The sequence below is a fragment of the Syngnathus scovelli genome, unplaced genomic scaffold (assembly GCF_024217435.2).
Source record: "Syngnathus scovelli strain Florida unplaced genomic scaffold, RoL_Ssco_1.2 HiC_scaffold_29, whole genome shotgun sequence".
NCBI lineage: Eukaryota > Metazoa > Chordata > Actinopteri > Syngnathiformes > Syngnathidae > Syngnathus > Syngnathus scovelli.
The window spans coordinates 311,425-337,897 of record NW_026061381.1 but is presented as its reverse complement, the minus strand read 5'-3'; the positions used below and the strand labels follow the sequence as shown (position 1 = coordinate 337,897).

At 46.9% G+C, this 26,473-nt stretch overlaps 1 long non-coding RNA gene across 3 annotated transcripts in view; it reads right to left on the bottom strand.

The window, feature by feature from the left end:
- LOC125993453 (uncharacterized) overlaps positions 1-24,970 on the bottom strand; it is a 28,097-nt gene extending 3,127 nt beyond the window's left edge. Inside the window, exons 1-6 of one of the 3 annotated variants that reach the window (XR_011086361.1) lie at positions 24,596-24,970; positions 24,170-24,363; positions 23,932-24,045; positions 23,550-23,700; positions 22,434-22,504; positions 20,651-21,203 (exon numbers count right to left, since the gene is read on the bottom strand). This is a non-coding gene — a long non-coding RNA (uncharacterized lncRNA). Of the gene's footprint in view, positions 1-20,650; positions 21,204-22,433; positions 22,505-23,549; positions 23,701-23,931; positions 24,046-24,169; positions 24,364-24,595 lie in introns of those variants that run through there. The other 2 variants (XR_007490233.2, XR_011086362.1) reach the window with 2 other exon arrangements.
- Between the last annotated feature and the right edge of the window lie 1,503 nt (positions 24,971-26,473).

Sequence of the window (26,473 nt, the reverse complement as noted above, 5' to 3'; positions counted from 1 at the left end):
GTCTTTTGCGCTGCAGCTTTGCGGTTCTGTCTGCAAGCTTGTTACCTCTTGACACCTGTTGGAAATAATATACTTTTTATCATTGGAATCTATGTATGGCTCGGTGGCGCACTGGGTAGCACGTCCGCCTCACAGTTAGGAGGGTGCGGGTTCGATTCCACCTCCAGCCCTCCCTGTGTGGAGTTTGCATGTTCTCCCCGGGCCCGCGTGGGTTTTCTCCGGGCACTCCGGTTTCCTCCCACATTCCAAAAACATGCTTGGTAGGCCGATTGAAGACTCCAAATTGTCCCTAGGTGTGAGTGTGAGTGTGATTGGTTGTCTGTCTCTGTGTGCCCTGCGATTGGCAACCAGTTCAGGGTGTCCCCCGCCTACTGCCCGATGACGGCTGGGATAAGGCTCCAGCACGCCCGCGACCCCCGTGGAGACTAAGCGGTTCAGAAAATGGATGGATGGATGGATGAATCTATGTATCTACTTTTGTGTGCAAGATTCTCCGCAGTATGTGACCATCAGGCCTCGTGATAATGACTTGGGGGCATATGGCCGTCTAATGACATTAGCCGCGCTATACAATAAGCCCCACAGTTAGCTAGACATATACAGATCATGAGATTGTCATGGGATGGCTGAAGCTTATTTAAGTCTTATTTAAGTTGAAGTCATGAGTACGGCACAGCTATGTATTCCCAGGGGCACTAAGACTACGTCTTTGTTAAGCTAATGGTCATGAGACGTCCATACTGCTCCGTCCATAAGAGTATCCCCTTTGTTCTGTGGTAATGAGATATAATTATGTCCTTCCTGTCTGGAAACCTACTCCATCATGTACACTTGCCCAATTGTTTCTTTCTCAATAAAAGGCACGGCTAAACTCGAGAAGAGCGCGGATCTCAGTCACACTTGCTGTGTGTGTCTGGGGTGCGTCCTTCTGCGCAGAAGAAAACACTAAGCCAAAAAGACCTACCGCCTCTGAGATTGATTTCTGATAAATGTTGTAAACCCAACATTTTTGGGGGCTCGTCCGGGATTCCTGAAAATCTCCTTGCTGATCCGAGGAGTGTTGAAGACGCCGAATCCGTGCACGGCAGAGGTCACAGGATGCCTGAAAGAAAGCCCTGGGGAGCAATGTTCATCCACCAGGCCGGCGTCCAGTTCAGGACCTCTCGGTAGCGATGATTGACGGAATCTTCAAAAGAAATCTCTCAGAGACTCGGTGAGACCTCTTCGTTGGCCGCGTGGTTGGGGTATTTTAGTCCCCAGAAAAAGGGTACCCGGGTAAGGACGGCAGAGTCCTTGTTGTGAATTCCAAGTGATAGGAATTCGGTCTACAGATGGAACTTGTAGTTGGAAATACACCTCGTTGTGTTAAGAAAATTCCGCGGTGTGAATGTGTGTGTGAATGGTAGCACGTATCACTCGCTATTGTGCTGCATGTAACATGGTGGGAAGAAATGGCGAAAGTTGTTATTGCACTAAAGAAACATTCCATCTTTAGAAATCCCTATAATTTAAATGTTGAACTAAATTGATTAAAATGGAGGGCCGTCAAAGTGTTACTGGCAATGTATCAGGGGATGAGAAGTATACGTTAAATAAGTTACCAAACTTGAGGCCGCAAGTATGAATGTCAGACAATGAAGCCATGAAAGGCCACTAATGTGAGAAAAAATAAATAAAAATAGTAAAACCAAAACATCAAATAGAGGAAGACGTTTGCGCAGCATTGTTTGTTGATGTTGTTTGTGCACTGTGTTTTTGTTGTGGGCCTTTGTGTTGTCCTTGTGTTCTCTGTGTGTTTATGTGTGTCTATGTGTTAAAATTTTGAAATTGGCTAAAATAGTGTGCAAGGAAAGTTACTAGACTGGGGTCTATTCGATTTGCACTGCAAGAAAAAAAGGAGACATTGAAACTGGAAAATACAATTTTTGAAGAAATTGGGGTAAAGACAGGCAAAAAAGATGAATAAATACTTAGGAGATGCAACAGAATGATGTTCGAGCAGAACTGAATCAGTTGAACCGTGTAGAATTTAGAGGTGAAATATGAATTTTGTAAAATTTTGCAGAAATTTTAATCAATCTTTTATTGGCCAAGTTTGAGCATGCCATACAAAGAAGTACTAATTTAACGTGAAAACATGAATTTTTTAATTTCGCAATTTCGGGAATGTTGATTTGACTTGAATGTTGACTTTCCCAGTTTGATTTGAATGGGCTGAATGATGTGAATTTCAAACTGGGACAATGTAAAGGTGAAATGTAGAATTTGCCTTTAAGAATGAGTGGAAGGAAAATTGCCCTAAATTTGCAAATTTTGTGGAAATGAAAAGCTTATGGAATTAATTGAATGCAAACATCTTTTGAGTGAATTTTTGGAATATGTCAAAATCGGAATGAGTGGGTTGTTTTACCAAGAACCTTGAGGTAGGACAGATTCAAATGAGGACTGTGAATTAAAAATGATGTAGTATGACTGTGTGGACAGCTTGAAGAGAGCTTGAGGAGAGTGAGATCAGTGCATGCGTGCGTGCCTGTGTGTGTGAGATGCAAATGAGCAGGAATGAATGACAAGATACAGCTTGACTGCTTGACGTTGTTGGAGACTACTATGTGAAAAGTAGTAGAACAACTTTGAAGAAAGAGTGATTTTGAGCATATTTAATGCTAAGAAAAGAAAATAGGGCTTATTTCACAGTGGTTGACTGATTATCATGAACTGAATGGCTCGTTTTACGCTTTCATCTGTCACGGTCGGGTGGAGCATGGAGCAGGACGACCAAGTGCAGCTTGGACCAGGGTTTATTGGTGAACTCAAAAGAGGCAAACTAACAGACTCGGCAACTGACATGACTTAACAAAACCTAACAACGAGACTAACCAAAAAGACGTGAAACAAAAAGACAGGGTGACATTACCAATGACAGGAACAGGAACCAAAAAGACATCATGACATGAACACCTAACATAATTCCAACACCGAACGACCACAACCAATGATCCGACAGGGAGTGAGGGGCAGACAGGACTTATATACACGACAGGTAACGAGAGGCAGGTGGGAATAATCACACTGATCATGGGCACACAGGAGGGGAGGGGCGAGCACACAGACAGAAACCAAGACAACAGACACATAGTGGAGCAGTTGGGGATGAGACGTGACAGAACCCCCCCCACAAGGGACGGCTCCCGACGTCCCAAAAAAAAAAACTAGGGGAACCGAACTGCACTCGGGCGGCGACTAGGGGAACCGAACCGCGCTCGGGCGGCGACTTGGGGAACAGAACCGCGCTCGGGCGGCGACTCGGGGGACAGAACCGCGCTCGGGCGGCGACTCGGGGGACAGAACCGCGCTCGGGCGGCGACTCGGGGGACAGAACCGCGCTCGGGCGGCGACTCGGGGGACAGAACCGCGCTCGGGCGGCGACTTGGGGGACAGAACCGCGCTCGGGCGGCGACTTGGGGAACCGAACCGCGCTCGGGCGGCGACTTGGGGAACCGAACCACGCTCGGGCGGCGACTTGGGGAACCGAACCGCGCTCGGGCGGCGACTTGGGGAACAGAACCGCGCTCGGGCGGCGACTTGGGGAACAGAACCGCGCTCGGGCGGCGACTTGGGGAACAGAACCGCGCTCGGGCGGCAACCCTAACCTGAACCGCACTCGGGCGGCAACCATAACCTGAACCGCACTCGGGCGGCAACCATAACCTGAACCGCACTCGGGCGGCAACCATAACCTGAACCGCACTCGGGCGGCAACCATAACCTGAACCGCACTCGGGCGGCAACCATAACCTGAACCGCACTCGGGCGGCAATCCTAACCTGAACCGCACTCGGGCGGCAACCCTAACATGAACCGCAATCTGCGTCAACACAAACATGAACCGCACTCGGGCGGCAACCCAAACATAGAATGCATTCGGATGGCGACTCTGGAAGTCCGTACAGCAATTGGCGGCGACTCTGGAAGTCTGTGCCGCGATCAGCGGCAACTCTGGAAGTCCGTACGGCAATTGGCGGCGACTCTGGAAGTCTGTACCGAGATCGGCGGCAACTCTGAAAGTCCGTACCGCGATCGGTGGCATTCGGAAGGCGGGGCTGTGCGCGGCGGCAAGAGCCATCACGCGCCGCAGCAGTGGGAGTGGAGCCAGGGACGATCGCGGGTCCGACGCAGCTGGCTTGGATGTCTGCTGACGTTCGCGGGTCCTGCGATGCTGGGGTGGAGCCCGATGGCGGCCGTGAGTCTGATGATGCCGGGAGGCACTCCAATGGCGGCCGTGGGTCCGGCGTCGCGGCAGCAGAGTCCAATCGCGGCCACAAAGCCGCTGGCGCCAGAAACACCCCGATGGTGGCCACGGGTACGGCGTTGCGGCAGCAGAGTCCCAACGCTGCCGCGAAGCCCATGGCGCTGGAACATGCACGGATTGGCGGTCATGGATTGGGCATCGCAGCAGGATCTGATGGAGGAGGGGGGGTTCAAGCACTGGTCGTTGTAGTGGTCGGATCATTCTGTCACGGTCGGGTGGAGCATGGAGCAGGACGACCAAGTGCAGCTTGGACCAGGGTTTATTAGTGAACTCAAAAAAGGCAAACTAACAGACTCGGCAACTGACATGACTTAACAAAACCTAACAACGAGACTAACCAAAAAGACGTGAAACAAAAAGACAGGGTGACATTACCAATGACAGGAACAGGAACCAAAAAGACATCATGACATGAACACCTAACATAATTCCAACACCGAACAACCACAACCAATGATCCGACAGGGAGTGAGGGGCAGACAGGACTTATATACACGACAGGTAACGAGAGGCAGGTGGGAATAATCACACTGATCATGGGCACACAGGAGGGGAGGGGCGAGCACACAGACAGAAACCAAGACAACAGACACATAGTGGAGCAGTTGGGGATGAGACGTGACATCACCTAAAAGTCAAGTCAAGTTTATTTGTATAGCCCTAAATCACAAACAGTCTCAAAGGGCTTCAAGTAGACAAAAATTCAAGTTTTCGTCTACAATGATGATAATTGCTTTTGAAACAAAGGAAGTGTAAGGATGAGATTCCTTTCTCCTCATGCAGCATTTAGGCCAGAGAGGAAGTGAAGTCAAGTAACAGAAGTTAGGATGGGTAAAAACCAGAAGTAAACTATCTTGGTTTACTCTCAGCGAAAGGGAGAGCAGGGAACAGGTTATATTAGACACACCACGACCTGCCACAAAGAACAACTGATGTTTTTTTTTCTGTCATTACTGCAGAGCTTGGGCTCCATGCTATGCTGAAATTGCTAAGCCACTAACAGGAGTGGCTCATGGACAGCCGTTAGCAGTCAGAGATACATTCGCGTGGACACCAAAAGTAGAAGAAGGACTGACAAGATTGAAAATGATATTAGTTCTAACAACAAAGGGTGTGATAATGGATAAGGTGTTATTGACGATGTCAATAATAAAACTGTTTTGCCAAAATGACTTTTAAGGCAACGCCTGTTGTGTCACTTATGTGACAACAGGGGGGAGATGAGTTATTAGTTACCTTTGGTTTAGATTCTTGCAAAAAAAAAAAAAAAAAAATAAGCATGTCCTGTTTGTGTGAAACATGATCCACACAGGAACCTAAAAGACACTCTATGTGAAAATTCGAAGATTCGAATAGTGGAGCCTAACAGGAACATAGAAAAAGTGAACAGCTGAGAAATGGCCTTCGATGTAGTGGCAGTGAATTATAAATTCAGGACAGTTCAGTAATATCTGTAAAGTGAGCATAACACCATTAATACTGAGGTGAAAATAGAGATGATACTAGGCAAAATTTGGAAACTTTATCAGAAATTGAAGGCTCAAATCAGGAAAGGTGGAAAGGTAATAGAGAGAATGGCATAAAATCAAAGTTAGGAAAACAAAAGATAGATAGTAGCCTGAAAATAGGAAGAGCTTGTGGAAATTACAGTATAATTGAGAGAAATCACAGTTAAGACTTGCAATTTAAGTTTAGGGTAATCTGTCAGTTTAAAATGGTTCAAATGAGGTCCATCACAATACATCCGAGCGCTTATGAAGGAAAGGCGCTGTCCTTCTCAGGTAGATTAGATTATTGATAATAGTAGAATTTGAAGTTTGATTAACAGAAGGCACTATGGAATTTATGTCAAATTGGAAGATGATATTTAAGTTTGGTATCCCAGGATTTTCAGTATCCATCAGTGACTCTGAAACTCGATCCCGAGACTCCATCGACAGCTGAGAACAACAAGAAAATGGTGCATGGCTCTGAGGCACCTTTGACCTTTGCAAGAGCAAAGAAGGACTAAATTTGTGCTTTGGGGGGAGCACAACGCTTATGGAGGAGAACGACATCCTCGGAGGCGAAGTACAAAGAGTGAAGGAACTTGCAAGATGAGAATGGACTCAGTTGAAAATGGACTCATCCAAGAGTGAGGGATGAGTTGACGCTGAGACTACAACCAAAGATAACAACCTGACAATGAGGTGCTGCGAAAGACACACGAGACCTGAAAGATGCATCAAGCTGCTGAGACGTTATCAAACTTGGTAGAGCTTGGGTCAGAGTGGATGGAAGCTTGCTTGGGCACTGAGTTTGACACAACTGAGGAGTCTTGCTAAAAGATAAATAAATAGATAAGGAACAAATTGTGTAGTGTTACGGAGAAAGAAAAAGTATCATAATCAGAAGATACATTTGGATGAAACAGAAATTTGTAAGAAATAAGAGTAGAATCACATTTAGCCCATCCAGCTTAACAATTAGACATTTAGTCATTAACAGTTTGGAGAAGGGAAAATAGGGTATTAGGATCTACTAGGATGCAGTCAAAAGGCGATTAGATTGTTCAATGGAGGTAATTAATAAATTATAAGTTAATCACACCTCACAGGGAAATTCTGGTGTCAAAACAAAAAGTCTGATAAGATCAAGGAATAACAGACATGAAAACCTTTGACAGTTATGAATAACACTGCATGAGACTCACACCAAGTGACAGTGAACGCGATGACAAATGTGATAGGACTCGGAAAACAAATGCCTTAACATGGCAAAGTGAAAATAATGTAGTGGAGTAGTCTGTTGGAGGAAGACTTTTGAGTATCTTTACCCAGGTGCTCGATCAGAACGATGGATTAGGACAAGACTATTTAAGGACCTGCTGAGGCTGTTTCTTTCCCCATGCTCACTCATGAACATGCTCAGCAGTACAAATGACTGAATTTTTAAGCATTTAATTGGCAATCTTATGGTAAAGGGCCGGTACGAATGTACGAAATATTCACTTGGGAAGAACATCCAGAAATGAAGCGTTTACCGTTAATATTCGCTGATTGCCTGTTCACTTACACATACTAAATTTGTTTGTTGTTGTATGAGTGATAGATGCAAATGGATTGACGCTTGTGTGGTTAGGAATATGTGTGTGTGTGTGTGTGTGTGTGTGTGTGTGTGTGTGTGTGTGTGTGTGTGTGTGTGTGTGTGTGTGTGTGTGTGTGTGTGTGTGTGTGCGCGTGTGTGTGTGTTGAGGGCAGTATGAAAGGCCAAAGTATTCTGGAGTTGGTATGAAAGGGTCACAGTTGAGGGTAAGATTCCTCTCACCTGAGACGGGAACACCCAAGCGTGATGACTAACAGCCGATGGTTAATCAAAGGCACCATGAACAACAAAAATAGTTCATGGAAAAGGCCGAATTCAGCAACACGGATGGACAAGACAGGACTGATATCAAACACTAGGACGATGGACATATGACATGACGAACCTGGACTCACCCGACAAGGTGACAGACTATGTAGATGACAACCATACATATGGAACTTAAGCTTGCTTGTGGCAAGTGCGAGCCTTGCTTTGTTTCTGTGTGTCACTTGACTTATTGCAGCGTCAACCGACAGCCAAGGAGCAGATTGCTGGTTGTTTTATAACTTGTATTACTTTTGCAGGTTGTCGATTGCAGTCTTGGAAAGTTTTTGTTGAATTCACGTGAAAATGTTAACCCTAACCCTTTTGATTTTTATGATGATTGATGATTTTCAGGACGGAATCCCCGTGCGCCATGATTCATTGTGTGTCTATTTTCATTTAGTAGATACTCGATGCCTGTGTAGTTTTGTGAGGGCAAGTGTCCGTTGTTGGTATTGCCGAGTGTGAGGTGCACAGTCAATTTTCAGGAACTTGGGGATGACGATCCTGGATGACTGCAAGGTTCGACAGGACTGGCTGCAAGACGTGATGATGTGGTAGGACGTTTGCCGGTTCCATTTTAAATGCCTAATGACACATTGGGCGAATGTGTCAAAGGGGGGGTGGGGTTACGTTTGAATGAGTAAGTAGATACATATAAAATGTAATTGTGACATTCAATGCTTTTTCGGATTCACTTGTTTTGGAGGCTTTAACAGGACGTGTCAGAATTCAACAGGCAGCAGTCACAGGAGAAATCGTGCGAGACTGACAGCACGATGAGAAATAAGGGAGATAATTCATAACTCCTGGGGGGAGTGTTGTTGTTTGTTTGTTTGTTTTAGGTTCACGCGGGCCTCTGGATCATAGGAGTAGATGCATGGACGCTCGGAGGTCCTATTGAACACTCCGATGAGACGACGACCACCAATCATCCCCGTGCCCCGAACAACCACAAAGGAGAAGAATTGTTTGCTGACGATTGGTTATGGAGATGTCGATTACTAGGGAACTCCTGGACGCTGACCGGGGCCTGGGAAGAGACTCTGAGGATGGTGAAGTGGACATAAAGATCTTGGATGGACAGCAGGCCCTGGGCAGTGATCCCAGAGCAATTCACTACTGAACATTCAGTGGACTGGACTTTGCATCGACAGACACATACATATGCAAGGGGGGCAAAACTAAGAGCATTTCAACTTTGCAGTATGCTGTGATATTGTGTCAATATTATGTCCTTCATTACTTTATCAAATGACCACATGCGGCATTATTTTAATTTGTCACATGACTAAAAGGTTGGCATCAGCATCTGCTGTCCAGAATATCATGTTGGCCCAGCGTGAACAAGATGAGTGGGACCGATTTGCGTAAATTGCCTACCTGTCTATTTTTTCTTGACGATCCAGAATAAAATACATTTCATTATAACGAACATAGCCAAAGCCGGATGAAGGGCTGTAGTTCTGATAAACTCTGGAATGTAAACCTTCATGCTTTTTGATGGTACTATACTATAATATGTAGGCATATGCTCATTTATAAACATATGTAGTTATTAGGTGATCTTTTTTTCCCATGAATTCCAATGTTAAAACAGGAGGGAATGTTGGAAATGATATACTTTTTATCATTGGATTCTATGTAACTACTTTTGTGTGCAAGATTCTCCGCAGTATGTGACCATCTAGCCTCGTGAAAATGACTTGGGGGCATATGGCCGGCTAATGACTGGAGTCATTAGCCGCGCTATACAATAAGCCCCACAGTTAGCTAGACATGATCAGATCATGAGATTGTCATGGGATGGCTGAAGCAGACACACTAAAGACTATGTCTTTGTTAAGCTAATGGTCATGAGACGTCCATACTGCTCCGACCATAAGAGTATCTCCTTCTTTCTGTGGTAATGAGATCATAATTATGTCCTTCCTGTTTGGAAACCTACTCGATCATGTACACTTGCCCCTTTGTGGTAATGAGATAATAATTATGTCCTTCCTGTTTGGAAACCTACTCGATCATGTACACTTGCCCCTTTGTTTCTCTCTCAATAAAAGGCACGGCTAAACTCGAGGAAGGCGCGGATCTCAGCCACACTTGCTGTGTGTGTGTCTGGGGTGCGCCCTTCTGCGCAGAAGAAAACGCTAAGCCAAAAAGACCTACCGCCTCTGAGATTGATTTGAGATAAATGTTGTCAACCCAACAGCTACTCTGGGCAAATCTCAATGTGACTGTTAGAGGATGAACAATACCACAAGTGGCCTACACAGAGAGACCAGCTGTGACCCATGTCTGCGTTAACGATGACTGCTCTCCAGGAGGAGACTGGATGGGAGCTTTGGACATCGCCGCTGTGTGCCAGGATGAGAGAGCCGTTTTCAAGGTGTAAGGGCTCTACTACCAACATGGCTACACCATCGGACGGGACCTACTTTGTCCAGAAGTTCGGAAGCACTTATCGTATGATTATGTTGGAATGCAACCGGTAATAAATAACCTACCTTGTCTCATTCTACACAAGGTCGTAAAAGTTCCCCCTGATATTTTTTGGGCTTCCTATTCAGTCTACACCAGCCCCTACTCTTTCTCTTAATAAATATGTCCTTGCAGTTGGGAGCGTTTTCAGACTTCATTCCTTCAACGGGTGAACTCTCCACCTGCAGGTTTCTAAAAGGACTTGCTTGTCTCCCGTGTGGTTCTTGCAAAATAAGTTGGAGTGAGCGAATCTCTAACAGGGCGCATGCACACGGCCTCCCGGTGGTGCCGGGCGGCCGCTGGATGTCGAACGAGGCTCCGCGATCTCATCCGCGGTGCTTCCAAACAGCCGATCCGCTGGTCTATGAGCTATTTCCGGCTACCCGGCGCGTGTGCACGGCCTCCCGGTGGTCCAGGTCGCCTCCGCGAACCATTAAAAAAATGTCAAGTCAGTCCCGGGCGGCGTGCTTGAGCGCGCCGGCCGCTGGAAGTCGAATGCAGCTCCGCGATCTCATCCGCGGTGCTTGTAAAGTGCCGAACCGCTGGGCCGGAGCTATTTTCGGCCACTTGGCGCGTGCGCACGGCCTCCCGGTGGTGCCGGGCGGCGCGCGCGAGCTCGCCGGCCGCCGGAAGTCGAACGAGGCTCCGCGATCTCATCCGCGGTGCTTGTAAAGTGCCGATCCGCTGGTACGGGGCTATTTTCAGCCACTTGGCGCATGCACACGGCCTCCCGGTGGTGCCGGGCGGCGTGCGCGAGCGCGCCGGACGCTGGATGTCGAACGAGGCGCCGCGATCTCATCCGCGGTGCTTCCAAACAGCCGATCCGCTGGTCTATGAGCTATTTCCGGCTACCCGGCGCGTGTGCACGGCCTCCCGGTGGTCCCGGTCGCCTCCGCGAACCATTAAAAAAATGTCAAGTCAGCCTACCTTAAAAGAGTTAGAGTTACTCCCGCCGTTCGGCCGCTTAAAGTGTCACGGGAGGCGTAGCAACGCGAGAGTGTGCGCTAAGTGCGAGAGGTGGTGTTTTTACTCGCCGCGTCCGCCAGAGGGAGACAATTCCCCGCCACAGCGGCACCGGCAGCTTCCGAGCGTCTCCCCGAGCGCTCGGAAGTCCGTGCGGGGGGAAGATGAGAGCCGTGCAAGGTACCAGGTGGAGTTGGACGGTTACCGGCGCCGCTCGTCATGCACGCCGGCCGCCGGAAGTCGAACGAGGCTCCGCGATCTCATCCGCGGTGCTTGTAAAGTGCCGAACCGCTGGGCCGGAGCTATTTTCGGCCACTTGGCGCGTGCACGTGCGCACGGCCTCCCGGTGGTGCCGGGCGGCGCGCGCGAGCTCGCCGGCCGCCGGAAGTCGAACGAGGCTCCGCGATCTCATCCGCGGTGCTTGTAAAGTGCCGATCCGCTGGTCCGGGGCTATTTTCAGCCACTTGGCGCATGCGCACGGCCTCCCGGTGGTGCCGGGCGGCGTGCGCGAGCGCGCCGGCCGCTGGAAGTCGAGCGAGGCTCCGCGATCTCATCCGCGGTGCTTCCAAAAAGCCGATCCGCTGGTCTATGAGCTATTTCCGCATGAAGAAATAACCACCTGCAACGTTTGGTTTAGGTTTTAGGTGCATTTTTAATTTTATTGCTTAAATCGCATTTTTCTCGACGAGCTGAGCACGTTTTTAGAATTGTGCTCCTCCCGTCACTCTGGTTGGGTTGGCATGGTAAAAAGTGCTCTTGGGGGCTAGAGAGTGCCGAGTTGACCACTGCGCATCAAGAAATGACCATCTGCAGCGTTTGGTTTAGGTTTTAGGTGCATTTTTAATTTTATTGCTTGAATCACATTTTCTCGACGAGCTGAGCACGTTTTCTGAATTGTGCTCCTCCCGTCACTCTGGTTGGGTGTGCATAGTAAAAAGTGCTCTTGGCGGATAGAGAGTGCCGCCTTGACCACTGCGCATGAAGAAATGACCATCTGCAACGTTTGGTTTAGGTTTTGGGTGCATTTTTAATTTTTATTGCTTAAATCGCATTATCTCGACGAGCTGAGCACGTTTTCTGGAATGTGCTCCTCCCGTCACTCTGGTTGGGTGTGCATAGTAAAAAGTGCTCTTGGCAGCTAGAGAGTGCCGCGTTGACCACGTTTGGTTTAGGTTTTAGGTGCATTTTTAATTTTATTGCTTAAATCGCATTTTCTCGACGAGCTGAGCACGTTTTCTGAAATGTTCTCCTCCCGTCACTCTGGTTGGGTGCGCATAGTAAAAAGTGCTCTTGGCAGCTAGAGAGTGCCGCGTTGACCACTGCGCATGAAGAAATAACCACCTGCAACGTTTGGTTCAGGTTTTAGGTGCATTTTTAATTTTATTGCTTAAATCACATTTTCTCGACGAGCTGAGCACGTTTTCTGAAATGTGCTCCTCCCGTCACTCTGGTTGGGTGCACATAGTAAAAAGTGCTCTTGGCAGCTAGAGAGTGCCGCGTTGACCACTGCGCATGAAGAAATAACCACCTGCAACGTTTGGTTTAAGTTTGAGGTGCATTTTTAATTTTATTGCTTAAATCGCATTTTCTCGACGAGCTGAGCACGTTTTCTGAAATGTTCTCCTCCCGTCACCCTGGTTGTGTGCGCATAGTAAAAAGTGCTCTTGGCAGTTAGGTTTTAGGTGCATTTTTAATTTTATTGCTTAAATTGCATTTTCTCGACGAGCTGAGCACGTTTTCTGAAATGTGCTCCTCCCGTCACTCTGGTTGGGTGCGCATAGTAAAAAGTGCTCTTGGCAGCTAAAGAGTGCCACGTTGACCACTGCGCATGAAGAAATAACCACCTGCAACGTTTGATTTAGGTTTAAGGTGCATTTTTAATTTTATTGCTTAAATCGCATTTTCTCGACGAGCTGAGCACGTTTTCTGAATTGTGCTCCTCCCGTCACTCTGGTTGGGTGGGCATAGTAAAAAGTGCTCTTGGCAGCTAGAGAGTGCCGCGTTGACCACTGCGCATGAAGAAATAACCACCTGCAACGTTTGGTTTAGGTTTTAGGTGCATTTTTAATTTTATTGCTTTAATCGCATTTTCTCGACGAGCTGAGCACGTTTTCTGAAATGTGCTCCTCCCGTCACTCTGGTTGGGTGCGCATAGTAAAAAGTGCTCTTGGCAGCTAGAGAGTGCCGCGTTGACCACTGCGCATGAAGAAATAACCACCTGCAACGTTTGGTTTAGGTTTTAGGTGCATTTTTAATTTTATTGCTTAAATCGCATTTTCTCGACGAGCTGAGCACATTTTCTGAAATGTGCTCCTCCCGTCACTCTGGTTGGGTGCGCATAGTAAAAAGTGCTCTTGGCAGCTAGAGAGTGCCGCGTTGACCCCTGCGCATGAAGAAATAACCACCTGCAACGTTTGGTTTAGGTTTTAGGTGCATTTTTAATTTTATTGCTTAAATCGCATTTTTTCGACGAGCTGAGCACGTTTTCTGAAATGTGCTCCTCCCGTCACTCTGGTTGGGTGCGCATAGTAAAAAGTTCTCTTGGCAGCTAGAGAGTGCCGCGTTGACCACTGCGCATGAAGAAATAACCACCTGCAACGTTTGGTTTAGGTTTTAGGTGCATTTTTAATTTTATTGCTTAAATCGCATTTTCTCGACGAGCTGAGCATGTTTTCTGAAATGTTCTCCTCCCGTCACTCTGGTTGTGTGCGCATAGTAAAAAGTGCTCTTGGCAGTTAGGTTTTAGGTGCATTTTTAATTTTATTGCTTAAATCGCATTTTCTCGACGAGCTGAGCACGTTTTCTGAAATGTGCTCTGTTAGGGTTTTCCAGGTTATCTTTATCGTAGGATTATGTTGGAATGTAGACTATAATGATTAAATCAATCTTGTCTTGCCCTCACAATGCAGAGTAAGATGAAGTGGTTGCTTCCTCTGCTTGATTGACCAGCTGCAGCTGAAGCAATCAAAGTTGTTCTGTTTCCCACAACAGTGTAAAACACCCCCTGCTCTGATCTTATCAGAGGCCGGGGGTTCACCAAACCTGTCCACTCACCCCCACTCTGTTCCTCCTAATAAATATGCCCTTGCAGGGAGGAGACTTTTAGACCTCATTCCTGTAGCGAGTGAACTCTCCACCTGCAGGTGTCTAAAAGAACTTCCTTGTCTTCCGTGTGGTTCTTGCAAAATAAGTTGGAGTGAGCAAATCTCTAACATTTTGGTGCCGAAACCCGGGATCACCCATCATCTGGCTGACGGAGGACGACGCGCTGTACACCGTCGACGGGCCAGCGTCCACTAGCCGGACCTGGTAAAGAAAGACCTGGGAAGGAAATTCTTCGCTGGGCCAGCATCTTAGGTCTGCCTTCGTCTGACAGAGGTGGATTGACGGGACCCGGCAGTGCAACGAACCAGGGGACAAGTAAGTTAAAGGCCTGAAGTTGTGTGATTGTGTTGTTGTGAAACGCGTATAAAAAAAAAAAAAAAAAAAAAAAAAAAAAAACACAGGTGCACATGAGATACGGCTTTGGTTTGTCCGAGCTATGAGATTCGGCTTTGGTTTGTCCGAGCTATGAGATTCGACTTTGGTTTGTCCGAGCTATGAGATTCGGCTTTGGTTTGTCCGAGCTATGAGATTCGGCTTTGGTTTGTCCGAGCTATGAGATACGGCTTTGGTTTGTCCGAGCTATGAGATACGGCTTTGGTTTGTCCGAGCTATGAGATTCGGCTTTGGTTTGTCCGAGCTATGAGATTCGGCTTTGGTTTGTCCAAGCTATGAGATTCGGCTTTGGTTTGTCCGAGCTATGAGATTCGGCTTTGGTTTGTCCGAGCTATGAGATACGGCTTTGGTTTGTCCGAGCCATGAGAAAAATACAAAGCGCTTGAGTTTGTGTGGTTGGGAGTGTGACTGGTAGGATAAATTGACTAAATAGCAGTTCTAGCATTGATCCACGGCAATAATACAGGCTAGTAATTTGTTGAAAGGTCAATTTAAACCTGCATTGAGGATCCTCAAAGACATAGTTAAATAAATAAATAAGTAATAATAGTAATAATAATAATAGAAATATTTTTGAGAAAAAGAAATTGTATAACCTAAAATTACTAGAATTAAGATGGGAAATAAAAACGGTAAATCTCTACCTCTTGACGGAGATGAGAAGTACATGGCGAGTAGATTTCTTAATTGTATGCAATATATGCCGAAGTGGAAGAAAAAGTATGGAGTAGAAGGGAAGTTGAGAGTTGAAGTGTGGAAGATAGTAGTTGATGTTTTAGAAGAGAGTGTGGATAGAAAGAAAAATGGACTGAAAAAGAAAAGAAAAGAGAGCGAATTGGATTGTGCTAAAATGTGGTTGAAAGCTTCACAAGAAAGAAGAGAAAAAATCCAAAAGACAAAAGATAGAAAGTTGAAAAGTGATGAGGCCGCCATTCAATTGAGATTTGAAAAAGAATTCTGGGTACATAGTGGCATCCCATTCAATGATGCAGATGAGAGTTCTTATCAGCAACATCTTAAAATTGCGCTCCTCACTGGTTTCCCCCCTGACTTGGGCAGTTGGGTGAGGAAACACTTGGTGGAAGCGGACACTGCTTGTGGTTTACAAAAAACATGCAGTGGCCCAGAGACGCTGATAAAGGGATTGAGAAAGGCAAAAGTTCTGATGTATTTCATCTAGATGATGATAATGATCTAAATAAAGATACAACGATCTTCTACCAAAGTTCCCAAAGGGGCAGAGGAAGAGTTAGATACCAACAACGTCGCGAGCCGCCATTCAAATCAAAACCCCCATCAGATTCAGACAACTGTTGGAACTGTGGTAGACGAGGACACTTTGCACGAGAGTGTCGTTTTGCAAAACAATACCAATCAAAGGGTAGAGGAAGGAGCAGAGGAAAAGCCAAATTTTTAGCATGACAAGCTTCCTCCTCTTTGACCGCTTATGCTCATACAGAGAAAGAAAGAATAGATGCCCATATGACAGCAAAACATGTCATTGTCAGATTATTAGAATTTTTTTTAGATTATTAGAAGTCCTGTCCATCCAAGAAGTATGACAATGCTGTTTGTATGCCCAAATTACAAATGACTAGAGCTCGAATTTGTGTTGCACTAAAGTTAAAATATGAAAATCAAGTGGTAAAGAAATGCAACTTGCTTCTAGAAGATAAATAAATAAAATTAGAATGTGCTGTCCTCGTGTGCATGGGAGGGACCAGCTCATGATCGACCACAGGAAATGGCCACCCTGTGACGAATCATTGGTGCTGGGAACTACCTTTTGCGTGCGAGAGCTGTGCATGTGTGTGCGTATATGTTAAAATGATGAACATTGGCTAAAGTTTTAGTATAAAAAAAAAATTGCTAGACTGTGGTCTATCCAATTTGCACCGCAGAACAGAAATTATTTTGAAAGATAAAAATGAGAGGAAAAAGAGAGAAATCTGTTTGCAAGCAGAAACTAATCCACACTAGTGCATGTTAAGTGTCGAGCCCACATGAGAAATTCGAAGAAAAAAAAAAAGACAGAACATGCTTTCAGGAATTGGAAGAAGCTAAATTGTGAATTTAAGATTTTGCAATGCTACATTTAATAATAATAATTGATTGGTTGTGTTACAAGATTATACAAAATTCTAAATGCAAGCTAAATCTGAGAGATTGAGTTCTTCAAATTTAAAAACAAAGAAAAAATTCAGATTAATTTGCCAATTGTTTGTTTTAGTTAAGTTTTTTTTTGAATTGGTGGATTGTTCTACCAGGAAACCTGAGTTGAAAATGATATATGAATGTTGTGTGGTGAGCTTGGATGAATTGGGACCAATGTGATAGAAAGACTCCTTTTTGGAGACTGTGTGTGAGATGCAAATGAACATTGATGAATGATAGCCTGAATGAAAAGAAATTACAGGTTGAATGGTTGAAGTCGTTGGCGAATACTATGAAAAATTAGTAGAGCGACTTTGATGAAAGAGTGATTTTGAGCAGGTTGAATGTTAGAAAGAAACACGTAGCTTTTGGATTGATAACAGAAAAAAAACTGGAGAACCAGTAACACATGTAGAAGATGTGTGAACTGGGAAATTGAGAAGCGTTTTGGACAGAAAGTCAAATTAAATGATGATGGAATCGTATGTAGTAAAGAACGCATTCTCCCAAAAAGTTTGTCAAGGTGTGAGGCATGGGCGTTGCCAAGCCTCAAAAGGAGGGAGTGAGTAGGACAGATAGTGGAAGATAGTAATAATACAACACTTTATGACAATGAATTTTCGAATACATTTGGTGTTATACTGTGGTAAATTTTTTGTTCTGGTGTAGATAGGTTAGCAACACGAGAGATTTAGAGGTTCAAAAGAAAGACAGTTAAAAGAAAACATTTTTGATTTGGACAATTGCAGGCTAACAGGAACATAAGAACGATAAGAACTACGAGAGTTGCAAACAACAGATGAAGAGCAGTCCTTGGCAGATTATATGATCAGGACGCTCAAACTGTGTCAAAGACAAATTTACTGCCGCCTGATCTTTCCTCCTCACAGGTCGACAACCCCATCAATCCAGGAGACAGGGTCTACATCAAGGTCATCAAAAGAAAGAACTGGGCCAGCCCGCGGTGGGAGGGACCGTTCCAAGTTTTGCTTGCTACTCCCACGGCGGTAAAAATTTCCCAACGGCCCAGCTGGAATCACCTCAGCCACTGCAAGTTGCAGAGAGTGCTGGACCCCTAATTCGGAGTGGTGGGGAAGGCTGACTACAAAGGGGCCCCATCGTTTAGGGTGAGGCGTCTCAATGTTGGTGAAGAATTCATCGATCCCCACTCCGCTAGGCGAGGGGATGTCCCGGTGTCTCTGCCATCCTAGTAGCAACGGGGCTCCATATGCCAGATGGATCCTCTGCTGCGTTGTGGTTGGAGCGTGCTATGGTCTATTGACTCATCTGAACAGACCAAATGACAATGTTGCCCGTGGTAAACGATGGTCACATGATGAGAACTTTGAAGACTGATCACGGGACCCCAGAAACCCATACGAAACCAACACTTGGTACCGGTATGTCAGGTTCACTGTGAGAGCTCACACACAGGAGGCGTGCTATGTGTGTTCAAAACTCCCCCCTTCCTCCACTTAAGTTCGCTTGGAGGCCAGAGCAATGAATGTCACTGAAGCGAAACGTATGGCATCCATGGGAGGAGTTGGATATCAACGCCGAGCAGTCACAATCAGTGATGCCGACCCATCCCACTCTGGACTTGCAGACGGTGCCTATGATGAACACTTCTGGGCAAATCTCAATGTGACTGTTAGAGGATGAACAATACCACAAGTGGCCTACACGGAGAGACCAGCTGGAGTGAATTACAAATGTTACATCCAAGGTAACAAGACCCACGTCTGCATTAACGACGACTGCTCTCCAGGAGGAAACTGGATGGGAGCTTTGGACATCACCGCTGTGTGCCAGGATGAGAGAGCCGTTTTCAAGGTGTAAGGGCTCTACTACCGACATGGCTGCACCATCGGACAGGACCTACTTCATCCAGAGTTTCAGAAGCACTGCCTCACCTGCATCCTATGAGTGCACGTGCCTGTTCAGAACGGATCGTGGTTTTGTGGTCACCAGAGTTGTCCGATGCAGCCTGCCAACTGGACACGAGTGTGTGCGCCAGTGTGTGTGACAGAACACACCTACTGACTAGAATATCATCAGCTGACGAAAACACGAGCACATATACAACTTCTTAGGCGTGGCAGATGTGATAATGATAATGAGACGTGGATTGCGTAGATGCTGTTCTGTTGAGCATGTTTTACGGAAACTTGTTGATTTGACCATCAAATATGCTTCGCAAGTGATGGATACAATGATGTACTGTTTCTGTGTTTTTCTTTTTATTTTTTATTGATAGCATTCTGGTCGCCTGTGGCACAGGGGCCGTGTAAGAATTTTCCTGCTAATAACATCTGGCCAGCAGGTTTTTCGCTTACACAATACGTTTGATCTGGGGTATTGAGGTAATGCCTCATCTTCACTGGAAAGTGTTGCTATCATTGTTTGTTGTTTTTATTTTTGCTGTTCTTCTTTCTTCATTATACATATATATATGTTTTTTTCTTACTTGTCTTTGTTGTTTGGGGTGACATAATCATATGATAAAACAGGAGGGAGATGTTAGGGTTTTCCAGGTTATCTTTATCGTAGGATTATGTTGGAATGTAGACTATAATGATTAAATCAATCTTGTCTTGCCCTCACAATGCAGAGTAAGATGAAGTGGTTGCTTCCTCTGCTTGATTGACCAGCTGCAGGGGAAGCAATCAAAGTTGTTCTGTTTTCCACAACAGTGTAAAACACCCCCTGCTCTGATCTTATCAGAGGCCGGGGGTTCACCAAATCTGTCCACTCACCCCCACTCTGTTCCTCTTAATAAATATGCCCTTGCAGGGAGGAGACTTTTAGACCTCATTCCTGTAGCGAGTGAACTCTCCACCTGCAGGTGTCTAAAAGAACTTGCTTGTCTTCCGTGTGGTTCTTGCAAAATAAGTTGGAGTGAGCAAATCTCTAACATGCTCCTCCCGTCACTCTGGTTGGGTGCGCATAGTAAAAAGTGCTCTTGGCAGCTAAAGAGTGCCGCGTTGACCACTGCGCATGAAGAAATAACCACCTGCAACGTTTGATTTAGGTTTAAGGTGCATTTTTAATTTTATTGCTTAAATCGCATTTTCTCGACGAGCTGAGCACGTTTTCTGAATTGTGCTCCTCCCGTCACTCTGGTTGGGTGGGCATAGTAAAAAGTGCTCTTGGCAGCTAGAGAGTGCCGCGTTGACCACTGCGCATGAAGAAATAACCACCTGCAACGTTTGGTTTAGGTTTTAGGTGCATTTTTAATTTTATTGCTTTAATCGCATTTTCTCGACGAGCTGAGCACGTTTTCTGAAATGTGCTCCTCCCGTCACTCTGGTTGGGTGCGCATAGTAAAAAGTGCTCTTGGCAGCAAGAGAGTGCCGCGTTGACCCCTGCGCATGAAGAAATAACCACCTGCAACGTTTGGTTTAGGTTTTAGGTGCATTTTTAATTTTATTGCTTAAATCGCATTTTCTCGACGAGCTGAGCACGTTTTCTGAAATGTGCTCCTCCCGTCACTCTGGTTGTGTGTGCATAGTAAAAAGTGCTCTTGGCAGCTAGAGAGTGCCGCGTTGACCTCTGCGCATGAAGAAATAACCACCTGCAATGTTTGGTTTAGGTTTTAGGTGCATTTTTAATTTTATTGCTTAAATCGCATTTTCTCGACGAGCTGAGCACGTTTTCTGAAATGTGCTCCTCCCGTCACTCTGGTTGGGTGCGCATAGTAAAAAGTGCTCTTGGCAGCTAGAGAGTGCCGCGTTGACCACTGCGCATGAAGAAATAACCACCTGCAACGTTTGGTTTAGGTTTTGGGTGCATTTTTAATTTTATTGCTTAAATCGCATTTTCTCGACGAGCTGAGCACGTTTTCTGAAATGTGCTCCTCCCGTCACTCTGGTTGGGTGTGCATAGTAAAAAGTGCTCTTGGCAGCTAGAGAGTGCCGCGTTGACCACTGCGCATGAAGAAATTCCAGAATCGCATTGCTCTTGATATGTTGTTGTCTGAGAAAGGAGGAGTCTGTGCAATGTTCGGAGAACAGTGTTGTACCTTTATCGCCAACAACACCGCCCCTGATGGGAGCCTGACAAAGGCCATTGCAGGCCTGCGATCCCTCAACAAGAGGATGAAAGAGCACTCTGGCGTGGACAACTGGATGCAACAACACCGCCCCTGATGGGAGCCTGACAAAGGCCATTGCAGGCCTGCGATCCCTCAACACGAGGATGAAAGAGCACTCTGGCGTGGACAACTGGATGCATGCCTTTGGGAAGTATAAAGCACTTGTGTCCTCAATTATAATATCAGTTGCAGTATTTACTGCTATACTCACCTTGTGTGGATGTTGTTGTATTCCATGTCTGCGTACTCTGTTTAATCGTCTCATCACTACAGCAATATCGCCCATGGAAGACAAGATGGCCCGGGTATGCCTAATGTCTGAACGCCAGCATGTTGATGATAACGATGAAGATGAAATTTTTGCATTTGAAATTACAGACTTTTTCCCAGATCTGTGTGTTTCCGAATGATGATGATGCAACATTTAACCTTTTGGGTGTAAACATATTTGTGCTCATACCTGTGATCCGACAACTGAAAATCGAGTGAAGTGGTTGTTCTTGGTGATGTAAAAATTGAGCTAATATGTGATAACCAGGGAGGAATGTTGGAATAATTTTAAGTGAAGCTTTGGCCTGCCAGACCTGGAGGCCTTGCCTTTACGAGTTTATCTTTTCCTTTTATCTAGGTTCTTCCTTTTTAGTGATAGGGATGTCTTTTGATCCCTGTCAGCCATTTGCATCCTTCCTGTCCTTATGTTGTCTGTGTGTTTTCGTTCCCGTAAGAGACCTTCACTGACAATGAGCAGAGCTTATTTGCATAGGTGACATGTTCTTTGTTTGATTCACAGGGACTTCATTCCTTTTATTTAGCGGTAGGTTTGGTTCATAGCTTGTAGTTTATCAGACCTGTTTTTCTTTGTTAAAGGTTACAGACAGTTAGAAGTAGTTGGATAAAAGTTATCCCATATTTACTCAATATTTGTTTAAGGAACTGCATACCGGTTTGCTTAATGTGTGTTGAAATGTTTAGGACAAGTTACTTATTACTATTATGTGTTAATTACCAAGTAGATAAAGTTAGCAAAGGTCTAGTTGCATTTGTTCCACAGCAAAGCGGCAATCAACGTGCTTCAGGGTATTTGACCATAGTCGAGAACGAGTCAGCCAACTGTGAGGGAAGACAGCTGGGGACAGCCCCTGCGGGGGGTCACGAGCCAACAGCGAAGTGCTAATTCACACCACACTACATTCTTTTGCTAATCAGCGTTGCTACAGACACAATCCCCCCTCCCTTTAGCGTAGCAACGCCTCTGTAACCAGGGCAACCATAACATTAAAAAGAGGGGCACGTGGAGTAAGGACTCAGAACTGATGGAGGTTGTAACAGAGATTGCTTTCTCTATCGTTCTCCTCGCGAGTAAACCTGTTCTGGTTGTCTTCTCCTCTTCATTCCAGCGAGTGATTTAATGTCTAATCGTATTTAGACCCAACAAGCCGCAAACAAACTGAAGCGACACCTCACAATGAATCGACGAGAGGAACGATAGCGAGAAAAAGGCCATTTCATCTTGCGCAACACCAAGCAGCCGCAAACAAACAGACTCACCTTGCAGGACCTCACGCTTTGTTCCTCCTCAGAGATTCTCGACGTCGGTATCGTAGCAGCAAATCTCTCTCCTGTCGACACAAATAATCCGCCTTTGAGATTCTTTGGATGCAAAGGGAACGAACGGCTCCGGCGCAGAAACAAACGCGACTCACGATGACATTTCTGACATGAGCTCCTGTCTCCAGAGCCTGAAAAACATGTCACCGGCAATGATTGGAGGGACGCTCGTCTTTTCCAAAAGTGACAACTACAGGGTGTGTCAGGGTTTTCCAGATTATCTTTATCGTATGATTATGTTGCTTTGACTTTGACTGCAACCTGTAATAAATAATATTATTTATCCCTTATTTATCCCTATCGCTTATCCCTTCCTACACAAAGTCGTAAAACACCCCTTGCTATGTTCTGACTAGAGGTCAAGGGCTTTCTCTATCCAATCCACTCTTACACCCACCCTGTTTCTCTTAATAAAAATGCTCGTGCAGGAGCCGAGAGTCAGACTTCATGCGTACAACGGATGGACTCTCCACCTGCAGGTGTCCAAAAGAACTTACTTGTCTCCCGTGTGGTTCTTGCAAAATAAGTTGGAGCGAGCGCAACTCTAACAGGGTGCATTTTGCCACTAGCTGCCTACGGACAATGACGTCGCGCTCGCGGCTCATGGTTGACGGGCTGAGCAGCCGGGCGAGTCCGTCGTTTTCAGCGCACAGCGAGTGGCAAAGGCGCTGACAAAACGGGAGATTTGAGCTGCTGAAAACGGCAAAACAAGTCTAAAGCGTGTTCAAACGCGTGCGCACAATGCTCCTGCTTGAAAGGTCGGAATTTAAGGGGCCGATTTTTTGGATGGCGGCCGCCGGCCAAGCTTTGGACGGAAAAAAATTCCTGGCGACAGCGAGCGAGCGCGTCGCTGCGGTACGTGCACCGAGTCGCCTGCCTTAAGACCTTGGACAAGTCGTCGATGATGTGCCGCTGCTCCACAACTTAAAGGAACTCCATTTCACCGTCCTGCTGGCCGCAACCGCGGTCCAGGTCATTGAGCGAACTAGGCCTTCTCTGTGGAACACAAATGCAGTGGACTCTGTTGGCACGCTGCCGTTGCCCGCGTCGACTTACCAAGCTTGCCATCTCCTCGTTCTCCTGGGTGACAAAGCGCACTTTCAAGGCGACACAGCACCAGCGAGAGTTCTTCATTCTTCCTGCTCAGGCGTTTGTTTTTGTACAGGAGTGGCAGAAACTGGCTTTCTGTTTCTCTCAGTCGCTTTAGCTGCAAGCATGAAGTGCGGGATGTGAAAGACGCACAACACGCGGGCCAGAACGTATCCATTCCTTTTGCATCGGTTTGAACGGAATCGTGGCTTTGGCTCCCAATAAAAGACATCTACCAGGCAACCGACTCGCCGCGCCGCTCAACTAATAAGCAAGCGCAATGGGTGCCTCGCTGGATGGCGCGCATCAAACGTAGCGCAAACCTTCAAGCGTGCCGTCAATAAATTACCAGTTCATTGCGCTCTTCAGAAAGCAGGGCGTTTCAATCCTCCAGTTTCCTGATGACTGCGCTGAGCTCAGCGATTTTCAGATGAAACCTTCGCGTGTCCCGATCCTCCTGAGACTGAAAACGCCCCGCAACACACACACCCAACCACTCGTTCAAAGTTCAAAACTGTTTTTGTGCTACCTTCCTCCAGCAACAAACTAAGTCATGCGTACTGCAAGTGTGTGATGAGGTGGCTTACGCTATGAAGAGGATTGCTAGTAGCGCCGTTGACCCCACTTCCAGGGTAGTTTAGGCCCGCCCTTTGGGAATCCCTCAGGGCAGCGATCTGCTGCTCGGCAGCCTGAGTCTGCAGCTGAAGGCGGTGGACGTGGCCGGCCCCAGGGCTTTATCCAAAACACTAACCGCTCTGTCTTTCAGCTTGATCTCATCCATCTGGATGTACAAACGGGGAGCGCTCAGGCAGGCGGGCAAACTCATTTGCCAGAATTGTGACAAAAACAAAGAGAGCAATCGGCCAATTTTTATCTTGAATCGACTAGAACACCATTGCTGTGACAAAAGCGAAGCGAGCAACCGGACGTTTTCTTCTTGTGAAATAGAATAGAATGCCTTAGGTGTCATTGCACTGCAGGTATACAACGAAATTGGGAACATAGCCACGCACCGCGCATCTGATCAGTCCTACCAGTCGGCGGATCTCCCTCTCACAGTCTCTCTTGGTTCGGCTCAGCTCCTCCCGATGCTGGTGATGAGCCGATCGGAGCTCGGCCGCTCGGGACTGCCAGGCCTGCTGGGCCGCTGCCAGGGCTTCCTCCGCGCTCCTGATGGAGGCGACACTGCTCGGTCTCCCGACACCGCCGCGTCTCCTCCACCTCCGCCAGCAAAGCGCCCCCGCTCCTCACCTGAGCAGACATTGCGCCACACCGGCCCGTTGAGACCGCAACGGAGCGCCGCAACGCTTACTGGGGACAAGCTACACAATACGGTAGCGGCCGCATCGGAGCCCGACGTGGCGTGCGGATAGTCAGACACGGATTGAGCGGATCACCTTGTCCATGGAGCCGTCCCTCAGGCTGAGAACCAAGGCATTCAGTCGCTGGATCTCTCCATCTTTGATTTTGATCACTCTCATCAGCTCCATTTCATGCTGCCGCAGTAACTCTTTCTGCTTCTCCTCATGGAGTTTGCTTTTGAGTTCCGTCATGGCGGCGGTGGCACGGTGGTGCTCCGCCCGCAGGTCCTGACTTCTCTCTCTCTCCAGACAGCTGACCTGACATGACTTAGACTTAGACAAACTTTGTCATCTTGTCTGCACATGGTGCATACAAAACGAAATTTCGTTCCATACGGCTTACAACAAAGTAGTGATATTGCAGTTGAATAGAAGTAACATATCCTATGAAAATATATATATACATATACTGTATATATATATATATTACAAATAAGTATAAAGTGCAGCAGTGCTAATTATGCAATAGTGCAAGTAGGCAAAACAGTATTCAAGAGTGTGCAGAGCAATGCTAAACCATGTATTAAACTTCTATTTAAAGGGTTTACACAAGTTCAGTAAAGTTGGTAGTGCGAGATAGTGCAAGATAGAGGTCCGTAGTGTCATAAAGTACAGTTCCAGCGCACCCTGACGGTTTCACCATCTTCGCTGGAGACTTCAATCATGCCAACCTGAAGTCTGTTTTCCCGAGGCTTCACCAGCATGTTCCTTTTCCGACACGTGGCGACAGCTTCCTGGACCTAGTCTACTCGGCGCAAAAGGGAGCTTTCAAAGCCACCCCCCTCCCCCATCTGGGGCTTTCTGACCATCTCACCATTTTGCTTTTGCCCGCATACAGACAATTGGTAAAGGCATCCAGGCCGGTTCGGAGGCAGGTTCGAGTGTGGCCTGAGGGTGCCTCCGATGCACTTCGTGACTGCTTCGACACCACTGACTGGGACTTGTTTAAGCAGGCAGCCACCTACAACGATTGGACGGACATAGAGGAGTATACTGACTCTGTTACCTCTTACATCACGAAGTGCATCGATGATGTGACTTGCTCGAAATCCGTCGTCACTCGCGCGAACTGGAAGCCGTGGCTGACGGGGGCTGTCCTCAGACTGTTGAGGGCCAGAGACAAGGCTTTCAGAGCGGGGGATGAGGCTGGCTTGAGGACAGCGAGGGCCGACCTGTCCCGAGGCATCAAAGAAGCGAAGAAGGCGTTCTCGTGCAAGGTCTCCACCCACTTCAAGGACAGCAAGGACGCACGTAGCCTTTGGCGGGGCATTCAGACCATCACGGACTACAAGCCCGCGCCGAGGAGCTGTGAGGGCGACGTCCGTCTGCTGAACAATCTGAACCGCTTCTTTGCTCGCTTCGACGCCCAGAACAGCACAGAAGACCACTCCCCCCCCACACGAGCAGCCCCTGCGCCTCTCTGCCGACGGTGTGAGGAGGGTGCTTGCCGCTATTGACACCCGTAAGGCGGCGGGCCCTGACAACATCCCGGGTCGAGCGCTGAAGGACTGCGCTGGGGAGCTGTCGGGT